The following is a 21,714-nucleotide window of genomic DNA, read 5'->3' as shown; positions in this document are numbered from 1 at the left end:
AAAGCCAATCATTAACAACTATGAACGGTTAAGTAAAGCTCTTATTGCATCAGCTAAGAAAACTATACCACGCGCTTTCAGGAAAGAATAAACACCTGCCTGGAATGAAACAACTGAACGCCTCTATCACGAGTTCAAAGAATCGGGAGACAGGGAAGTGGCAGAGGAACTTATCGAGTCACTTGACAGCGCCCGAAGAGAAAAGTGGAAAAAAAACGTGGAAGGTATAGACTTTAGAAAGTCCAGTCGAAAAGCGTGGGCCCTGCTCAGGAAACTAGAATCTGGTGCATACAATTCCTGTGAAAGAGCAAAAACCACTCCCAACGCAATTGCAGGTCGTATAGCCAATATGTCCAGGGCACCTCTTGACAAAGAAACCGCCAGAAACATTAAGAAACTAATTAAAACACGGTGGAGACAAGCTACTGAAAGATCACATCCTGCAGCACCTTTCACAGTGGAAGAACTAAAAACGGCTGTCTCGAACATCAAAACAAGGAAGGCAGCTGGGCCAGATGAGCTATACCCAGAATTTATTAAGTATAGTGGGAAAAATGTTATCAACTGGCTCGTGAACTTCTATAATAACATCCTTGAAGAAGGCTGAGTGCCTAAGATATTCAAAGGATCTAAAGTATTGCCAATATTAAAAACTGGGAAAACACCAGACAAGCCTGAACATTTTAGACCAATCTCTCTCCTGAGCACCTGCTTCAAACTCTTGGAGAGACTCTTGTATACTCGGTGGCCGTGCGGTTCTGGCGCTGCAGTCCGGAACCGCGGGACTGCTACGGTCGCAGGTTCGAATCCTGCCTCGGGCATGGGTGTGTGTGATGTCCTTAGGTTAGTTAGGTTTAAGTAGTTCTAAGTTCTAGGGGACTTATGACCTAAGATGTTGAGTCCCATAGTGCTCAGAGCCATTTGAACCATTTGAACTCTTGTATAATCGTATTGGGACGACTTTGAATGAAAGAATCCCCATCGAGCAGGCTGGTTTTCGACCGCAACGTAACTGTTGCGACCAAGTACTGACTTTAACAACACATATCGAGAACGGTTATGAACAGAAACTTAAAACAGTTGTTGCATTTGTAGATTTAACCGTTACATACGATACTGTGTGGAGGCATGGTCTTCTTAGCAAGATACTTGAGATTATCCCTTGCCAGACCTTGTACAAATTACTAAGTGATATGCTCAGCAATAGAACCCTTGAAGTTCATTTAGAAGGAAAGAAGAGTCGAACCATTGTTTCAATCAACGGCTTACCACAAGGTTTCTGTATTGGCACCATTACTTTTCAATGTGTACATAAGCGACATACCAACAACAAATGCGCGGAAGTTCTGTTACGCAGATGACATGGCCCTGGCTGTGCAACAAGAAAGTTTTGAACAGTGTGAAAACTCCCTTAACCAAGACGTCGGAGTAATGGGTAAATATTTCAGATCTTGGAGATTAATTCCTAACCCAATAAAGTCAGAAGTTACAGTGTTTCATTTAAACAACCAACAGGCAACCCGATCCCTTGACGTTAGCTTTGCTGGTAGAAAGTTAAAGCATAACCCAAACCCATAATATCTTGGTATTAAATTGGATAGATCGCTTACATTCAAACCACACCTAATAGATACTGCTGCTGAGATACGTACAAGAAATAATATTATTCAAAAGCTAGCCAATACTAGCTGGGGAGCTGATGTACATGCTCTGAAGATTTCTTCTGTAGCGCTGGTATACTCTGTTGCGGAATATTGCAGCCCTGTTTGGCTTAACAGCAGCCACACGTCTAAAGTGGATACTCAACTAAACAATACCATGGGAACCATAAGTGGGACCATTAAATCCACCCGACTACCTTGGCTTCCTGTTCTCTGCAGTACAGCTCCACCACATCTTAGGCGGCAAACCGCCTTAGTTAATGAATGGCGTAAAATCTCCTCCAATACCAACCTTCCAATCCATCAGGACATTGCCCCAAATCTTTCCCGACTAAGATCTAGAAGACCACCATGGAGAACAGCTCAAAACCTTATGGCTACGTCCTACGATGCTATGGATTCATGGAAAAATGAATGGTCTCAGACTGGACTATCCAAGAACTGCAATGAAATATCACCTGGTGGAAACCTACCTGGTAGAGACTTGCCAGGAAGAACTTGGGTTATACTCAATAGACTCAGAACTGGTCATGGCAGAAGTGGCGAGATGCTCTGTAGATGGGGCATACGAGATTCACCACAGTGCGATTGTGGACATCCATAGCAAACGATCCAGTACATCATTCAGGAGTGCCCTAAACGTGCGTTTAAAGGATCCATTCGAGAACTTTATGCAGCCTCCCCTGCAGCCGTCGAGTGGATGGGAAACCTAGACATAGAACTTTAAAGAGACTCTATAGATTCCATATATGTGATTGCTGAATGACCTTATAGCAACAATTTCTATATGATAATTTTATCTTATCTGTGACAAGATACCTTATTGTAACAACCTGTGTATACCTACTTTATCCTTAATTGAATGTCCATAAGACGAGACATTATTTATGTGTTATAATGTATGTTGATTTTATCTTTATCTGTCTGTATGTATTTAAACATGAAACCATTTGTACTTGAAAACCACATACGCTAAATAATAACCACCTTCTCCTCTCTTTCCACCATTCTTCTTCTTCTATAACTGATATGTTCTTAAACTAATCTCCGCTGATTCAATTCGTCTGGCTCTAGGCCTCCCTCGTGCCCTCAAACTTGGTCTCCATCAGTTGCATTGATATTCTTCGATATCCTATTCTCATTGCACGTTCAAACCGTTTTAGCCCGTTCTTCTCAGTTGACTCATTCAGCTTTTCGAATCCAATTTCGTTCCCAACATGTTTATATCTCCCTCTGTCTCTTCTCGACTTCCCTAGCATTCTTCTTAGGATATCATTTCAGTGGCTTGGAGTTCACTCTGCTCTTATTGACACTGTTCACGTCTCCAATGCATAAGTCAGAATGGCTGTGAAATACGCTTTGCACAACACTTCGTTGCACTTCACTGGCAATGACAAAATGTTGCTCCCTTTTGCTAACTCCTGCCTCTATTCTTGCATTCTCCACCATCGCAGTTTCTCGATATTTGAATTTGAGTACCTTGTCCTTTAATATTAATTTGTCCCCTGCCTTTTCTGACTCATCTCGTTACCACCATAGTCTTCATTTTCTCCACACTGCATTTCATTCCAAATTTTCCGATTTTTCATTTAAGATGGCTGTGTGTTCTTGTACATCTTTACCTTTGGTTCCTCACACCACAATACCATCGAAAAATAGCAATAACTTAATCTCCCTTCCTATACGAGTTTCTTTTGTCTGCATACGATCGTTACTACCACAACATGTAACTTTTGTACCATGATGTGTAGGATATCTGATAATGGCAATGTCTGAAATGCGTGATATTGAAACAATAAAGTGAGCTTGCAGCCAGTCAATGACTTTTACCTCAACGACCTATTCAGCATTCTGCAGACTTTATTTATTGTGTCACTTTAACAGTTTCATCCCCCACCGTTGTGTTTTTCAAACTGTTGCATCCTTGAGCCCTCGCTTCGCGATGTACGACTAGCTGTTACAGAGGTCAAGGATCACACTTTATTAATAATTATAGTACAATGTAATATCTCCAATTATAGTTACATTTTCAGCTAGTAAACCGAGTCCTTTCGTCCATACGTGTATTTTTTCATCATTACTAACTTTTCTACAAGAGCGTGTATACAATGTAAATGGCATATATTACTATATACATATCTAGGGCTAGTTCGGGTCTTGGGATCTATACCACAATGCCAGGTCTTTTAGCCGATGACATCTCGATCGGCGAAGGATTCCAGTCCAGGAAGGGAGGCATATTCACAACGAACAATGGCCAGAGTAAACCAACCAGTACCAGAATTTCCGGTAGCGACATCGAGGGTAAAATTAACCCTGCAGCCACGAAAGAAAATAGGTTCATTCAATATAACTGCTTGGGCAGCTCCATTTTGTCCAAGTTTATTTTCGAGGCTAATAATATGCTTGTAGACAGGCATGCAGTGGCGACGTAGACGATACAGACGTCGACGAGGCATAGTGCTTGAATGCTGTTGCACATAGAGCTCACAGCGGAATGGTTCCGCTGGCGTGCGTAGAGAATGTTCCACAAAATTTTGCAAGAATTACTGGATGCCTGCAACTTGCTGCCACGATATTTCAGCGCAGAGTCTTCTAGCCATCTTCAGGTGAATACTAACGAAAACGCACCGAGCTCGCGTATTTAAGACCCCGCCAGCGTGGTGTACCCAGATGGTGTTTCACATGCGCTTCTGTTGCAAGTCTGAAAGCTGCCCCGCGCGCCTTCTGTGCTGAAAGCTCGCCTCATCGATATCAAATCGACTGTCATCGTACAGTAAAATCGCAGAACGACGCGACTGCGCCGATCCCGAACTTTTTCTACAACCGGATTCCATACGGAATTTAACTGGAAACCGCCGTCTCGATTAGTGAGGTACTCAGTCGTATTTCCACTGATTCATTGGTGCAGGAGTTCCAAAATTTTGAGGTTTCGGCCACAATTTTTGTTTCATTGCATTTCTGGATACACCATGCATGTGTTGGCGGCGTATTAAATGCGGGAGCTCAGTGCAGAAGACTCTGCGCCCAAATATCGTGGCAGCTAGTTGCAGTCATCCGACAGTTGTCCCGAAGTTTTATGGAGCAATATTGTAACTGCTTTTTTCCTTACATTTCGAATCGCATTTGAAATATCGCCTAAAAATGTTTCAACCATCTCTTCGCAGTCTCTATTTTTTACATTCTTTTTCTTGTAATGTTCGTGGGACCCTATCGGGAAATGAGGTATTTTGCGGCACAGTTGTATACACTATACACTGAGGTGACAAAAGTCATGGGATAGCTATATGTCCAGATGGTAGTACTATCTCTTACAGAGAATATAAAAGGACAGTGCATTTCTGGAGCTGTCATTTGTATACAGGTGACTAATGTAGAAAAGTTTCCAACGGAATTGTGGCCGCACAACGGGAGTTAACAGACTTGGAAAGCGGAATGTTAGTGTCAAGAGTGTGCGAGAATACCAAATTCCAGGCTTTACCTCTCACCATACGCCGTGGCCGACAGCCTTCACTTAATCACCGAAAGCAGTGCTAACATACAAGCAGCACTGCGTGAAATAACGACAGAAATCAATGTGGGACACACTGCAAACGAATGTGTTAGGACAGTGCGGCGAAATGGTGTGTTAATGGACACGACCAACGCGAGTGCCTTTGCTAACAGCATGATATCGCCTGCAGCGCCTCTCGTGGGCTAGACGACTGGAAAACCGTGGCCTGGTGAGATAATCCCGATTTCAGTTGGTAAGAACTGATGGTAGGGTTCAAGTGTAGCGCAGACCCACGAAGTCATGGAGCCAAGTTGTCAACGAGGCGCTGCGCAGGCTGCTGGTGGCTCCGTAATGGTGTGGCTGTCTTCTCATGGCATAGACTGACTCTTCTGGCCCAACTGAACCGATCACTGACTGCAAATCGTTTTATGTTCGGGTTCTTGCAGGCCATCTGCAACCATTCACAGACTTCACGTTCTCAAAGAACGATGTTATGTCACCAGACCACAACCGTTCCCAATTGGTTTGAAAAAAACATTTTGGACAGTTCGGGCGAATGATTTGGCCACCCAGATCGCCCGAAATAGATCCCATCGAGCTACTATGGGACATAATCCAAAGGTCAGTTCGTGCACAAAATCCTGCACCAACAGCAGTTTCGCATTTATGGATGGCCATAGATGTATCATGGCTCGGAACATCCAGCGGCTTGTTGAGTCCATGCCACTGCGCATTGCTGCCTAAGACGGTAAAAAGGAGGTCCGACACAATATTACGAGATATCATCTCAGAGTAGGGTTTTAATGTGGTCATGTGTCCGCTCCTCCACCACCCCTGAAGCAACTAAAACTTGCTGTTATGTAGAACCAAAGGGAAACTCGTGGGGTTTGTGAACGTCGTCCGTGGCAGAAATCCGCTCGTCTGCGCCAACCCGGGGTACGTAGGACCGCCGGTTTCGTCAACTGCGGCTAATGGACTCCCCGTGGCCCCTCCACAATCGCACAGGTTAGGAACCTGGTTGTTCCAGAATCCGTCGGGATCATCCGAGGTCGTCACTGCGTGGCCAGCCGTTGGCGAGAAACCTTCCAGTGGGCGCTTCTGAGAACCTTTGGCGTGCAGATTATTTCCGAGTCGCTAACACATGTTTCCTTTTCTGTTGCAGGCTGTGATTTTCGATGAGATCGACCTGACGGACCTGAGCTTCGCCGAGTGCAGCATCAAGAACGCGAACCACAGTTTCCAGGTGAGCACACTGGCGTAATTAGAGCGCGAGGCGAGGCGAGTAAATAAGAGGCGGGCCAGTCCGATGAAACAGCGGACGGTGTGGCGCAACTGCGCCCAGCCCTGGCCCTGCTCTCCGACTAATTGCTGGGCTGGCGTGGCGTGTCGTGGCTGTCCACGTGACCGGCGCTGCCGTCGCTCGTAAACCCCAGCGCCGCCACGCGGCAGATCACTCACATTAATGCCCACTCCGTCACTCCGGCCAGTCCACTGTCGCGACGCTGCCGAGATAAACGCCCCGTCGGATAATTACACCAGGCGACCTGGCGCTCAGCCGCAGGCGTCACATTAATACTCGGCAGATGGAGCGTCCAAAATTCACGTCTGGACACCTCAATTCATACACTGACGGAAAATAACATCGCAACAGCAAAAGAGACATAATTTAGAGTAATGAAATTTAGGTGAAATGTGGTAATGGTAATGACACACCAAAATCACGATAGTAATCCGTTGTAGTTGCTACATATTTTATTACAAACAAAAGCATTATAAAATCACAATCACAGTAATACAGGAGACTGCCTGACAAGGCAAGATCACTTCGACAAATAACAAATAAATTTGTTTAACCGGAACAAGTCCCATAAAATATGAAATCTGAATGTGTCTAGGTAAATATACTCAGGATAAGCTTCACTTAAATAGTACAAATGTCCATACAATTCCCATCAGAACTCTCATTACTTCCAATCAGCTGAGGAACAGATTAAGGGTAAGAACACAGATCTTTTAAAGTTTGGCTAACCAACTTTCGTAAATAAAACTAGATACAAATGACTAAAACAATTAAGGAGGTGCTTTAATTTTGACCAAGCCAATCTTCAAATTTACTTAGTTGATTAATCAACAATATTCTTAGAATGATTACAACTAGAACATGACCATATGACAATACCCCTAAAATGAGGTTGCTTCAATACTGCGTGTGAATTAGCGATAGACGCGAGCAGATCAAGGATTCAAATCAATACGAGAGATCCACGAGACAGTAAATGACATAGAAATGTAGTCAACTTTGCACTGCAATGGAAGTTCGGACTCTATAATTGGCTCTGAGCACTATGGGACTTAACTTCTGAGGTCATCAGTCCCCTAGAACTTAGAACTACTTAAACCTAACTAACCTGACATCACACACATCTATGCCCGAGGCGGGATTCGAACCTGCGACCGTAGCAGCCGCGTGGTTCCAAACTGTAGCGCAAGAGGACGAGTCGGACAACGAAGGAGCGGGGCCAGCGGCTACGGCGTGTTGAGTCGTGAGGGCAGATTCACCGCCCATGGTTCAAAAAATGGTTCAAATGGCTCTGAGCACTATGGGACTTAACTTCTGAGGTCATCAGTCCCCTAGAACTTAGAACTACTTAAACATAACTAACCTAAGGACATCACAAACATGCATGCCCGAGGCAGGATTCGAACCTGCGACCGTAGCGGCCGCGTGGTTCCAAACTGTAGCGCAAGAGGACGAGTCGGACAACGAAGGAGCGGGGCCAGCGGCTACGACGTGTTGAGTCGTGAGGGCAATCCACCACCCATGGTTCAAAAAATGGTTCAAATGGCTCTGAGCACTATGGGACTTAACTTCTGAGGTCATCAGTCCCCTAGAACTCAGAACTACTTAAACCTAACTAACCTGACATCACACACATCCATGCCCGAGGCAGGATTCGAACCTGCGACCGTAGCGGCCGCGTGGTTCCAAACTGTAGCGCAAGAGGACGAGTCGGACAACGAAGGAGCGGGGCCAGCGGCTACGACGTGTTGAGTCGTGAGGGCAATCCACCACCCATGGTTCAAAAAATGGTTCAAATGGCTCTGAGCACTATGGGACTTAACTTCTGAGGTCATCAGTCCCCTAGAACTCAGAACTACTTAAACCTAACTAACCTGACATCACACACATCCATGCCCGAGGCAGGATTCGAACCTGCGACCGTAGCGGCCGCGTGGTTCCAAACTGTAGCGCAAGAGGACGAGTCGGACAACGAAGGAGCGGGGCCAGCGGCTACGACGTGTTGAGTCGTGAGGGCAATCCACCACCCATGGTTCAAAAAATGGTTCAAATGGCTTTGAGCACTATGGGACTTAACTTCTGAGGTCATCAGTCCCCTAGAACTCAGAACTACTTAAACCTAACTAACCTGACATCACACACATCCATGCCCGAGGCAGGATTCGAAACTGCGACCGTAGCGGCCGCGTGGTTCCAAACTGTAGCGCAAGAGGACGAGTCGGACAACGAAGGAGCGGGGCCAGCGGCTACGACGTGTTGAGTCGTGAGGGCAATCCACCACCCATGGTTCAAATAATGGTTCAAATGGCTCTGAGCACTATGGGACTTAACTTCTGAGGTCATCAGTCCCCTAGAACTCAGAACTACTTAAACCTAACTAACCTGACATCACACACATCCATGCCCGAGGCAGGATTCGAACCTGCGACCGTAGCGGCCGCGTGGTTCCAAACTGTAGCGCAAGAGGACGAGTCGGACAACGAAGGAGCTTGGCCAGCGGCTACGACGTGTTGAGTCGTGAGGGCAATCCACCACCCATGGTTCAAAAAATGGTTCAAATGGCTCTGAGCACTATGGGACTTAACTTCTGAGGTCATCAGTCCCCTAGAACTCAGAACTACTTAAACCTAACTAACCTGACATCACACACATCCATGCCCGAGGCAGGATTCGAACCTGCGACCGTAGCGGCCGCGTGGTTCCAAACTGTAGCGCAAGAGGACGAGTCGGACAACGAAGGAGCGGGGCCAGCGGCTACGACGTGTTGAGTCGTGAGGGCAATCCACCACCCATGGTTCAAAAAATGGTTCAAATGGCTCTGAGCACTATGGGACTTAACTTCTGAGGTCATCAGTCCCCTAGAACTTAGAACTACTTAAACATAACTGACCTAAGGACATCACACAAGTCCATGCCCGAGGCAGGATTCGAACCTTCGACCGTAGCGGTCGTGTGGTTCCAGCCGGTCAAATGGAGACCCTCAATGGTGATAACACTATTGAGAAGAGCGTGAGACAGGTGTGTAGCCTATTCCCTATGGAGTGAAACTAAAGTGTTCCTTTTTCCCACGCGCCATTCGAAAGTGGAATGGTAGAGAAGTAGTATGAAAATGGTTCGATGAACGCTCTGCCAGGCACTTAGGTGTGAATTGCAGAGTAACCATGTAGATGTAGTTGTAAAAGTCCTGCGAGAAGAAATAAAAATTTGGGGGTTTGATGATGAAAACTGTAGTTTAGTCGGAGATGGAAAATGCCTGGGGGGAATAGTTGAGCAGAATGGATAGTGTCTTAACAGGAAGTTATACGATCAACAAAAACATAACTTTGGTAACAGAATGTAGTCGAATTAATTCAGGCGATGCTGAGAGACTTAGATTGGGATATGGGACTCTAAAAGCGGTAGATGGATTTTTCTATTTAGTTAGCAAAAGTAACTAATGTTGGCTGAAGCAGGGTAGAGCGAGAAAAGTATTTTTGAGAAAGAGGAATTTGTTAAAAATGGAGTATAAATATAAGTGCTGTCAAGTCTTTTCTGAGTGTACACAACTCTCATCTATCCGCAAGGATCAATGTCCGCGACGAAGAACACCCTTTCCGACAGGCAGCTGAACACACTCCGTTGAATATCCCAACCACCCTGTTTACACTGACACTTTTTTGGAGGCATAACATTTTCTTGTACGGATGTGAAACGTGGACGACAATATTTTTAGAGAGAAAGAGAATAGAAGCTTTTGAAGTGTGGTGCTACAGAAGAACGCTGAAGCCTAGATGGGTCGATCGTGTAACAGCTGAGTAGTTACTGGATGGAACTGGGGAGAAAAGAAATTTGTTGCGTTACTTGACTAAAAGAGTGGATCGCTTGATAGGACACATTCTGAGACGTGAAGCAATCATCAGTGTAGTATTTGTGGGGAGTGTGTGTGTGGGTGTGGGGGGGTAAAAATTGTAGAGAGGGACCAAGGCTTGAATTTAGTAATGGTTCAAATGGCTCTGAGCACTATGGGACTTAACTTCTGAGGCCATCAGTCCCCTAGACTTAGAACTAGGTAAACCTAACTAATCTAAGGACATCACGCATATCCATGCCCGAGGTAGTATTCGAACCTGCGACCGTAGCAGCAGCGCGGTTCTGGACTGAAGCGCCTATAACTGCTCGGCCACAGCGGCCGGCAAGGAAGAATATCCAGCTTCTCATAGCCCTATTAATCTATCTCGTCCAAACTCAGTGAATTTTTAAAGCATACCTGATTTACACCCTCATAGTAGCACTACGAAGCGCCACTCTTATCCGATTGGCGTGAATAGAAACACGTCTACCAACTTTAGTTTATGCCGCACAACTCCTCCTTTGTGTTGCGAATTTTCTCCGTCAGTGTAGCTGATCCCTGACAGTTTCAGTGGGCTGGGCGGAGCAGCCTCCCCGCCTACCTCAACCAGTATCGTCACAATTTTGTAAACGACTCCGTGGCAACGTCTCAGTGTGGTCGCAGCTCTCTGGCCGGCTACTGTTTTCGTTTTCTCCCGTTTGCCCTTCGCATCTGAAACCTTGCAACAGCGCTGCGAGCTGTAAGGGTTCTTAATAATAAATGAAAAGCACCAGTCTGCTTTTGTTCTACAAAAGCAAACTGGTGCTTTTCATTTATTATTATAATGTTGTTCTACCAAGAACCGACGGAAGATTCTGTTAATATGTAAGGGTTCTTCTTATGTACTCATGACTGCAGGCTCACCGTTGCTTGTCTCAATCATTTCAGCAGAATGGCTACTTCATGGGCGTCGCAGCCAACTTCTCTCCCAATAGTTGTCCAGTAGCGTTATTCTTATTTTCTAAGATGCATTTTTTTTCTTTGTGCAACCTCAGAGTTTGGTTCCATTGTACCAAAACATGAGTTGTATATAATATGGACGTAGTAGGAAAAGGTGCAAGATGTTCTAAATTATGAGAAAAATAGGAGTAAGCAACGGTAAAAGGTGGGTGATATACACTGAAGAGCCAAAGAAACAGATAGACCTACCTAATATTGTGTAGGGTCCCCGCGACCACGCAGAAATGCCGCCACATGATGTGTCATGGACTCGACTAACCTTTGAAGTAGTGCTGGACACCATGAATCCTGCAGGGTTGACCATAAATCCGTAAGAGTACGAGGGGGTTGAGATCTCTTCTGACAGCACTTTGCACCAGATATGCTCAATAATGTACAAGTCTGGAGAATCTGGTCGCCAGAGGAATTGTTTAAACTAGAAGAGTGCTCCTGGAGCCAGTCCGTAGCATTCTGGACGTGCGAGGTGTCGCATTGTCCTGCTGGAGTTGCCCAAGTCCTTCGGAATACACAATGGACATGAATGGATGCAGGTGATCAGAAAAGATGGCGACGTACGTGTTACCTGTCAGAGACGTATCTAGACGTATCAGGGGTCCCATATTACCCCAATTGCACACGCCCCACACCATTACAGAGCCTCCACCAGCTTGAACAGTCCCCTGCTGTCATACAGGGTCCATGGATTCATGAGGTGTCTCCGTATTCGTACACGTCCATCCACTCGGTACAATTTAGAACGAGATTTGTCCGACCGGGCAACATGTTTCCGGTGATCAACAGTCCAATGTCGGTGTTGACGGGCCCAATGACGCGTAAAGTTTTGTGTCCTGCAGTCATCAAGAGTACACAAGTGGGCCTTCGGTTCCGAAAGCCCATATCGATGATGATTCGTGGAAGGGTTCGCAGACTGTCACTTGTTGATGGCCCAGCATTGAAATCTGCAGCAATTTTTCGAGGGGTTACACTTCTGTCACGTTGAACGATTCTCTTCAGCCGTCGTTGGTTCCGTTCGTGAAGGATATTTTTCCGGTCGCAGCGATGTTTAGTGTTTTGTCGGATTCCTGATACTCACGGTACAGTCGTGAAATGGTCATACGGGAAAATCACCACTTCATCGCCACCTCGGAGATGCTCTGTCCCATCGCTCGTGAGCCTATTATAACACCACGTTCAAACACATTTAAATCTTGATATCTGCCATTGTAGCAACAGTAACCGATCTAACAACTGGACCAGCCACTTGTTGTCTTATATAGGCGTTGCCGACCGCAGCGCCGTATTATGCCTGTTTACATATCTCTGTATTTTAATACGCTTGCCTAATGAGCGAAGAATGTGGAATGAGAACTAATCGGAGAAAGACATAAGTAACATGACGGACACAGCAAGGATGACAGAAAACACTGGCACATGCAAAGAGAGGATTCGTGGCTAAGAGACGTCTGCTAGTATCAAACGATGCCTTAAACTGAGGAAGAAATTTCTGAGGGTGTACGTTTGGAGCACTGCATTGTACGGCAGCGAATCATGGACAGTGGGAAGACCGGACCAGAAGACGAGTCCAAGCGTTTCAGATATGGTACTACAGCAGAATGTTGAAAATCAATTGGACAGATAAGGTTAGGAATGAGGAGGTTCTCCGCAGAATTGGCGAAGAAAAGGACATATGTCCGACGTGATTATAACAGCACGGCGGAAGTTAACAGTCATTGAACACGGAATGGTGGTTGGGGCTAGACACATGGCACATTCCATTTCGGAAATCCAAAGGGAATTCAATATTCTGAATCCACAGTATCGAGAGTGTTCCAAGAATACCAACCTTGAGGCTTCATCTCTAACCAAGGACAACGCAGTGACCAACGGCCTTCACTTAACGAACGAGAGCAGCGCCGTTTGCGTAGAGTTGTCAGTGCTAACAGACAAGCAACACTGCGTGAAAAAACGGCACAAGTCAATATGGGACGTACGACGAGAGTATCTGTTAGGACAGTGTGGCGAAATTTGGTGTTAATGTGCCATGGCAACAGACGATCGACCCGAGCGCCTTTGCTAACATCGCCTGCAGTGCCACTCCTGGGCTCGATTGGACCTTTGACGATTGGAAAACCGTGACCTGGTGAGAGGAGTGAGTACCAGTTTCAGTTGGCAAGAGCTGATGGGAGTGTCCGTGTGTAGCGCAGATCCCACGAAGCCATGGAGCCAAGTTGTCAACAAGGCGCTGCGCAGGCTTGTGGTGGCACCGTAATGGTGTGTGCTGCCTTTACGTGGAATAGGCTTGGTCTAACTGAGCCGATCATTGACTGCAACTGGTTATGTTGGGCTACTTGGAGACCATTTCTAGCCGTCAATGGACTTCATGTACCAATACAACGATGGAATTACACTACTGGCCATTACAATTGCTACACCAAGAAGAAATGCAGATAATAAACGGGTATTTATTGGACAATTATATTATACTAGAACTTACATGTGATTACATTTTCACGCAGTTTGGGTGAATAGATCCTGAGAAATCAGTACCCAGAACAACTACCTCTGGCCGTAATTACGGCCTTGATACGCCTGGGTATTGAGTGAAACACAGCTTGGATGGCGTGTACAGGTACAGCTGCCCAGGCAGCTTCAACACGATACCACAGTTCATCAAGAGTGGTGACTGGCGTATTGTGACGAGCCAGTTGCTCAGCCACCATTGACCAGACGTTTTCAATTGGTGAGAGATCTGGAGAATGTACTGGCCAGGGTAGCAGTCGAACATTTCTGTATCCAGAAAGGCTCGTACAGGACCTGCAACATGCGGTCGTGCGTTATCCTGCTGAAATGTACGGTTTCGCAGGGATCGAATGAAGGGTAGAGCCACGGGTCGTAACACATCTGAAATGAAACGTCCTCTGTTCAGAGTGGCGTCAATGCGAACAAGAGGTGACAGAGACGTGTAACCAATGGCACCCCATACCATCACGCCGGGTGATACGCCAGTATGTCGATGACGAAAACACGCACCGCGATGTCGCCAAACACGTATGCGACCATTATGATGCTGTAAATAGAACCTGGATTCATTCGAAAAAATGACGTTTTGCCATTCGTGCACCCAGGTTCGTCGTTGAGTATACCATCACAGGCGCTCCTGTCTGTGATGCAGCCTCAAGGGTAACCCCAGCCATGGTCTCCGAGCTGATAGTCCATGCTGCTGCAAACGTCGTCGTACTGTTCGTGCAGATGGTTGCTGTCTTGAACGTCCCCGTCTGTTGACTCAGGGTTCGAGACGTGGCTGCACGATCCGTTACAGCCATGCGGATAAGATGCCTGTCATCTCGACTGCTAGTGATACGAGGCCGTTGGGATCCAGCACGGTGTTCCATATTACGATCCTGAACCCACCGATTCCATATTCTGCTAACAGTCATTGGATCTCGACCAACGCGAGCAGCAATGTCGCGATACGATAAACCGCAATCGCGATAGGCTACAATCCGACCTTTATCAAAGTCGGAAACTTGATGGTACGCATTTCTCCTCCTTACACGAGGCATCACAACAACGTTTCACCAGGCAACACCAGTCAGCTGCAGTTTGTGTATCAGAAATCGGTTGGAAACTTTCCTCATGTCAGCACGTTGTAGGTGTCGCCACCGGCGCCAAGCTTGTGTGAATGCTCTGAAAAGCTAATCATTTGCATATCACAGCATCTTCTTCCTGTCGGTTAAATTTCGCGTCTGTAGCACGTCATCTTCGTGGTGTAGCAATTTTAATGGCCAGTAGTGTATTATGGATGACAAAGCGCCACGTTACCAGGCCACAACTGTTCGCGATTGGCTTGAAGAACATTCTGGATAATTCCAGTGAATGATCTGGCCACCCGGATTTCCCGATATAAATCCCATCGAACATTTATTGGAAATAATAGAGAGTTCAGTTCGTGCACAAAAACCTGCACTGGTAACACTTTCGCAGTTATGGACGGCTATAGAGGCAGCATCGCTCAATATCTCTGCCGGGGACTTCCAACGACTTGTTGAGTTCAGTCCATATCGAGTTGCTGCAGTACGCCGGGCAAACGGAGGTCCGACACGATATTAGAAGGTATCCCATCACTTTTGTCACGCCAGTATATTAACTCGCTTTCTGCCTGCTGCATACACGCTGCTGCTTCCAGTGTGATGGAGATAGAGTCGTGTTCAAGGATAGCGGCAATTTCTGCGTTGCAGCTGTTCACTGAGCAACATATCTAAAATCTTCAAGCGACAGCGTACAACTGAGAGCCAGAGATCGGTTCTCTGTGCTTTTTTTTCCGCCACCACCCCACAGTATGCTTCCGCGGAAGGGGAAGAGGTGCCCATAGCCAATAACTGGGGGCCGCAGACAGGCGATGCGGCTCGGGCGTTTGAACTTTGGTGAAACGGCAGAGAGCTAGGTTGGTCAGTGGTAAGGTACTGGATCAAACAAACTTATACAGTTTCAGTTTGTTTATTTAACAATGAGCTCAAATATAAAAAGTACAAAAAGTTTTAGCTCTCTTGAAGTTCCAGATGGACACTTCGTCCTATTAAGTTTTCCGTTCTGGTAAGGACTCAGAATACTGAAGGTACAAATAATAAAATATGAAAAAACTGCGCTGGCCTGAGTGACCGCGCGGTTCTAGGCGCTACAGTCTGGAACCGCGCGACCGCTACGGTCGCAGGTTTGAAACTGCCCCGGGCATGGATGTGTGTGTTGTCCTTAGGTTAGTTAGGTTTAAGTAGTTCTAAGTTATAGGGGACTGATGATGGTTCAAATGGCTCTGAGCACTATGGGACTCAACTGCTGTGGTCATAAGTCCCCTAGAACTTAGAACTACTTAAAGCTAACTAACCTAAGGACATCACACACATCCATGCCCGAGGCAGGTTTCGAACCTGCGACCGTAGCGGTCGTGCGGTTCCAGACTGTAGCACCTTTAACCGCTCGGCCACTCCGGCCGGCTGGGACTGATGACCTCAGAAGTTAAGTCCCATAGTGCTTAGAGCCATTTGAACCATTTTTTGAAAAAAATTGCATCTATTAGCCACCTTAAAAGGCAATAGAATAAAGAAACTACGTAATTAACTAAGCGCCTTCACGGCGACCAGTGTGTTTAAATACAATTTAAAAACATCCACAGTTAGTAGCTCGCCCTAGTCGACAACCAAGATAAACAATATTTTAAAAGATCACGTTTGACAACTAATGTTGACAGCAGTCAGTTTAAATTACCAAAACAAAGAACATCAGAATTTAACTATCTGCGGGAGGAGGACAACTACATCTCCAGTGAGCTACCAAAACTTAAATTCCTTAAATTGTCAAGGCCCATAAACAGCAAGAGGCTGCCTGAAACACATCAAAAGTCTTTAAGATTTAAAATTCGACAAGCAGACACAATTAAACCTGGATTTAAAATAAAAATGTAGATCAAATATTTAGTCTTCAGACAGCGAAATAAAAATAAAGAATATACCAAAGAGCAACCGCCAAACGGCCAACAGTGTGAGGGGCCACAAGAATCAAAATATGAATACCAGTTAACGTTGAAGGGTCACGAAACGAGTCGAAATCCAAGTAATAATAAATGAGAGCAGTATTTCTTTCAATACCACCTGCCTCATGCAGTTTTACATACAATGCAAAAACAAATGAAATAGATTGCCTACTGCTAACTGTGAGGCAGAACTTTATAAAAATTTAACGAGAGGTAAGAAACGTGCTTATTACAAGAACAGACAAAACCAGTGCACTCTGTGACGTCCCCTCTCCGCCGCGTGCTGGTGTTGTCGATGCCGTGGAGCTGTTACTGCTACAGCTCGGTCGGTGGAGTCGAGACGCGATGCGCGATGGTGGGTGTCTCCGTCGGTTAACGAGAGACAAGATCTGAAAAAGCTCTTAACAAATCGTTCCTCGCGTAATGATTAAAGTTTGATTGCGAGTCCGCACAGTTTCCTTATTAATGCAAACTGCGCACTCTGTTTGTCTCTTATGGTTTGAAGTTGAATTATTATGTGCTCAGTTAACATTTTAGTGCAGTAATTGATGAATCTTTGCTCATGCGCATCGTCCACATCACCAAGAGCGAGGAAAAAGTTCAATTGCAGATCGTATTGGTCGTTGTTTGTTCGTTGCTAAGTAAAATTGTTCGCTCTATATGACGTGAGATCCACAGATATTCTTTAACAATGTCTTAATTATCTTGCGTCGTAATGTTATGTGTGTCCAAACCCTCCTCGTCACAACTAACAGTCCACGAATTTACTTCCAAGTTAAATAGTCACTGTTCATTAACTTTTGATGAGCGATTACCAAATATCCGTCGAATGATGGAGGTGACACGCTGAATTTCCACTTTTGATGAACAATTTTATTGTTCCTTTTCGCTAGATACTTCATAAACATCACGCCCCATGCACACACGGTTAATCAGCACTGGCAGTTCTGTTAGTTTCAAGTATCGTGACAATTACGACATCTTTAACGCTCGGCGTAATTGTATCTCCTTCATGTATTCGTGTCAATGTCTCCTACTCGAGACTAAACGTGCATTATAGTCTTTTGAAACTTTGCCCATTCCTCTCTTTGTATGAATGTTGAGTCCAATATTGCCTGCTTCCATTAATAAAGTCCAACAACTCGGTATACACAGTCAGCATACTATCTCGGTTCAAGTCTCTAGTCTGAATATCAGTTCACAAAATCTGTGCGTCTACATCACGCAACAACGACTCTTGAAAGTAAAACAATCTCGTCCGCTGAACTATGGCAAGAGCTGCTCTCGTATGACTTGATAGCACGATAGCTAGCAAGCAACTCTTTTTCCGTGAGTGAGTATTGTAGACGCATTGAATTTCTTCGTTGCGTTTACAACTCTCTTCCACATAAAAGTTATCTCTGACCGACATTTCTTTGGACTTATCTTTCATGGTACTAATTTGCAATTATTACTTAGATGTTTGGCAAATTGCTAAAGATGACCTTTCTTTCTTTTTCCTTTCTGCTAAAACACACTCTGTAATGCTTAATGTTGGTGTTTATCAAGACTTTCTGGTGTTACATCATCAGCAAAGTTGTGGTACCTGTCAGGATAGCTTTTCCCTACTTTACATCGTGATGGTCTTTTCTAATTGGGTTTTGGGGTCCATTAGGGTGTTACAACCCACGCAGGTGGGGAGCGCACAATATCACAGCGCAATGTGTCTCGATAATCAGGATGGCAGAACGTTACGGCACATCATAGGGATTTTCCAAAATTTTCTCTTCCCAACACCCGATGGCTGTAAAGCAGATGCCCGCCGTAGTTTCCACGATGTTCCTGCATGAAATTAAAACAGCCACATGTGCCCCGTCCACCAGCAAGGCAGAGTTTTCAGGGACTCTGAGACTTCATTCTGCCACTCGCCGCTGCTCAAGCAGGAAGCAAACAGCCATTTCCATCAGCGTGGCAGCCCCCGCCAACATTCAACGCTACCGCCTCGATCCTTCAGTTTGATCCAACAACCGAAGCCACTCCCTTGACTGTTACATGCAGCCGTCAACCAAATGTCGCCCACAAGTCGCAGTACTGCAGGGGGACGGTCAACCAACCTCCTTGCCGTTAATTCATGCGAGCGCGTTTATCCTCACTAAGCACTACGTCGCTGCCCCTAGCGGAACGCTCGAGCCGCATTGCCATACAACGAGTCAGAGGAGTTACGCTGCAGCGCCAGGTATTGATAACGGTTTTCGCACGAATCACTTGCGTTTCAGGATCTGTTTCGGTGCAGTTCTTCGAATGCACAGGCAATTCGTGACCCTATGTGTCCTTGTGCCATCTACATCTACACATATACTCCGCTAGCCACCAAGCGGTGTGTAGCGGAGGGCACAATTCGCATCAAAGTCATATTTCCCCCCCCCCCCCCCCCATTGTTCCACTCGCGGATCGCGCGAGGGAAAAACGACTGTCTGAACGCCTCAGTACGAGCTCTTATTTCCTTTATCTTTGAATGGTGATCATTGCGCGATTTGAAAGTTGGTGGTAATAATATGTGCTCTATATCCTCGGTGAAGATCGGAATTTAGTGAGTAGCCCATTCCGCTTAGCGCGCCGTCTATCTGCAAATGTGTCCCGCTTCAAACTTTCAATGAGATTTGTAACGCTCTCGCAATGGCTAAATGTACCAGTCACGAATCTTGCCGCTCTTCTTTGGACCTTCTCAATCTCTTGAATGAGACCCAGCTGGTAATGGTCCCATGCAGACGAACAATACTCGAAGACTGGACGAACTAACGTATTGTAAGCTATTTCCTTTGTTGAAGGACTGCGTCGTTTCAGCATTCTACAAATAAACCGCAATCTAGTGTTCGCCTTACCTGTTACTTGTGTAATCTGATCATTCCATTTGAGATCATTTCGAACAGTCACGCCCAGATACTTGACTGATGTTACCGTTTCCAAAGACTGATCTTCTATTTTTTTCTCATACATTAATGGGGATTCGCCTTGTTATACGCAGTAGGTTACACTTACTAATATTGAGAGATAACTGCCAATCATTACATCAAGTATTTATTTTCTGCAAATCCTCATTAATTTGTTCACAGCTTTCGTGTGATACTACTTTCCTGTAGACTACTGCATCATCGGCAAACAGTCTAAGGCCGCTGTCAATACCATCAACCAGATCGGTTATGTAAATCGTAAAAAGCAGAGGACCTATTACGGTGCCCTGGGGCACACCTGAAGTTACTCTTGTTTCTGTCCGTTCAGGACAACATTGTGCTGCCTGCCTGTTAGAAAACTTTCTATCCAACCGCATATGTCACTGGATAGACCGTAAGCCCTCTGATCAAGTATGAAAGTAACGGCTCCAACTTTAAGAAAACTCACAATCTTGAGTGATTTTAATATTAATTGAATGGTTGAAGGGGGAAAAACGTTTACTCCTCTCAGCCCTGTAGTCCGCCATGCAGGCATGACGTCGGTGGCATTTGTTGGCTGTAGAAAATTAGTTTTGATACGCAAATTGGTTGACATAATTAGCGAGCTTTTTAATTGCGTAGTTGATAGGTCCGTGCTCAGACTCAATAAACTCGCCGTCTCGTCAGCATCATGAATCTGTAATCATATATTCTGAATTAATTTTATTTCACTCTCTCTCTCTCTCTCTCTCTCTCTCTCTCTCTCTCTCTCTCTCTCTCTATCTATCTATTTATCTATCTATCAATCTATATATCATGGGTAACTGAAAAATGATATCACACAAGCAGTATGATCTGTGAAATGAGGACGCATTTATTTAAGGAGACTGAAGTAAAAGTCGTGTCTCCAAAAAAATGTCAATGCCACAGGGTGGCTGGGATATCCAAAAAAGTGTGTTGAACCGCCTGTCGGAAAGGGTGTTCTTCCTCTGCGGACGTTGTCCCCTACCGTGCAGATAGGTGAGACTTGTGTCGCATGTGTATTTGTAGCGTATATACACTACTGGCCATTAAAATTGCTACACCACGAAGATGACGTGCTACAGACCCGAAATTTAACCTACAGGAAGAAGATGCTGTGATATGCAAATGATAAGCTTTTCAGAGCATTCACACAATGTTGGCGCCGGTGGCGACACCTACAACGTGCTGACATGAGGAAAGTTTCCAACCGATTTCTTATACACAAACAGCAGTTGACCGGAGTTGCCTGGTGAAACGTTGTTCTGATGCCTCGTGCAAGGAGGAGAAATGCGTACCATCACGTTTCCGACATTGATAAAGGTCGGATTGTAGCCTATCGCGATTGCGGTTTATCGTATCGCAACATTGCTGCTCGCGTTGGTCGAGATCCAATGACTGTTGGCAGAATATGGAATCGGTTGGTTCAGGGGGGTAATACGGAACGCCGTGCTGGATCCCAACGGCCTCGTATCACTAGCAGTCGAGATGACACACATCTTATCCGGATCGTGCAGCCACGTCTCGATCCCTGAATAAACAGATGGGGACGTTTGCAAGACAACAACCATCTGCACGAACAGTTCGACGACGTTTGCAGCAGCATGGACTATCAGCTAGGAGACCATGGCTGCGGTTACGTTGACGCTGCATCACAGACAGGAGCGCCTGCGACGGTGTACTCGACGACGAACCTGGGTGCACGAATGGCGAAACGTCATTTTTTCGGATGAATCCAAGTTCTGTTTATAGCATCATGATTGTCGCATCGCGGTGAACGCACATTGGAAGCGTGTATTCGTCATCGCCATACTGGCGTATCACCCGGCGTGATGGTATGGGGTGCCATTGGTTACTCGTCTCGGTCACCTTTTGTTCGCATTGATGGCACTTTGAACAGTGGACGTTACGTTTCAGATGTGTTACGACCCGTGGCTCTACCCTTCATTCGATCCCTGCGAAACCCTACATTTCAGCAGGATAATGCACGACCGCA

General features: G+C 45.7%; 1 protein-coding gene across 1 annotated transcript in view; it reads left to right on the top strand.

Moving 5' to 3' along the window:
• Positions 1-6,357: 6,357 nt before the first annotated feature.
• Positions 6,358-21,714, top strand: part of LOC124777768 (diacylglycerol kinase eta) — a 583,415-nt gene continuing 568,058 nt past the window's right edge. The window contains exon 1 of the mRNA XM_047253274.1: positions 6,358-6,397. The gene's annotated coding sequence lies outside the window, so the exon portion shown is untranslated. The remainder of the gene's footprint in view (positions 6,398-21,714) is intronic.

Source organism: Schistocerca piceifrons, chromosome 2, assembly GCF_021461385.2.
Source record: "Schistocerca piceifrons isolate TAMUIC-IGC-003096 chromosome 2, iqSchPice1.1, whole genome shotgun sequence".
Taxonomy (NCBI): Eukaryota; Metazoa; Arthropoda; class Insecta; order Orthoptera; family Acrididae; genus Schistocerca; species Schistocerca piceifrons.
Note: the sequence above shows the minus strand (reverse complement) of the source record. Positions and strands in the feature narration are given on the sequence as shown.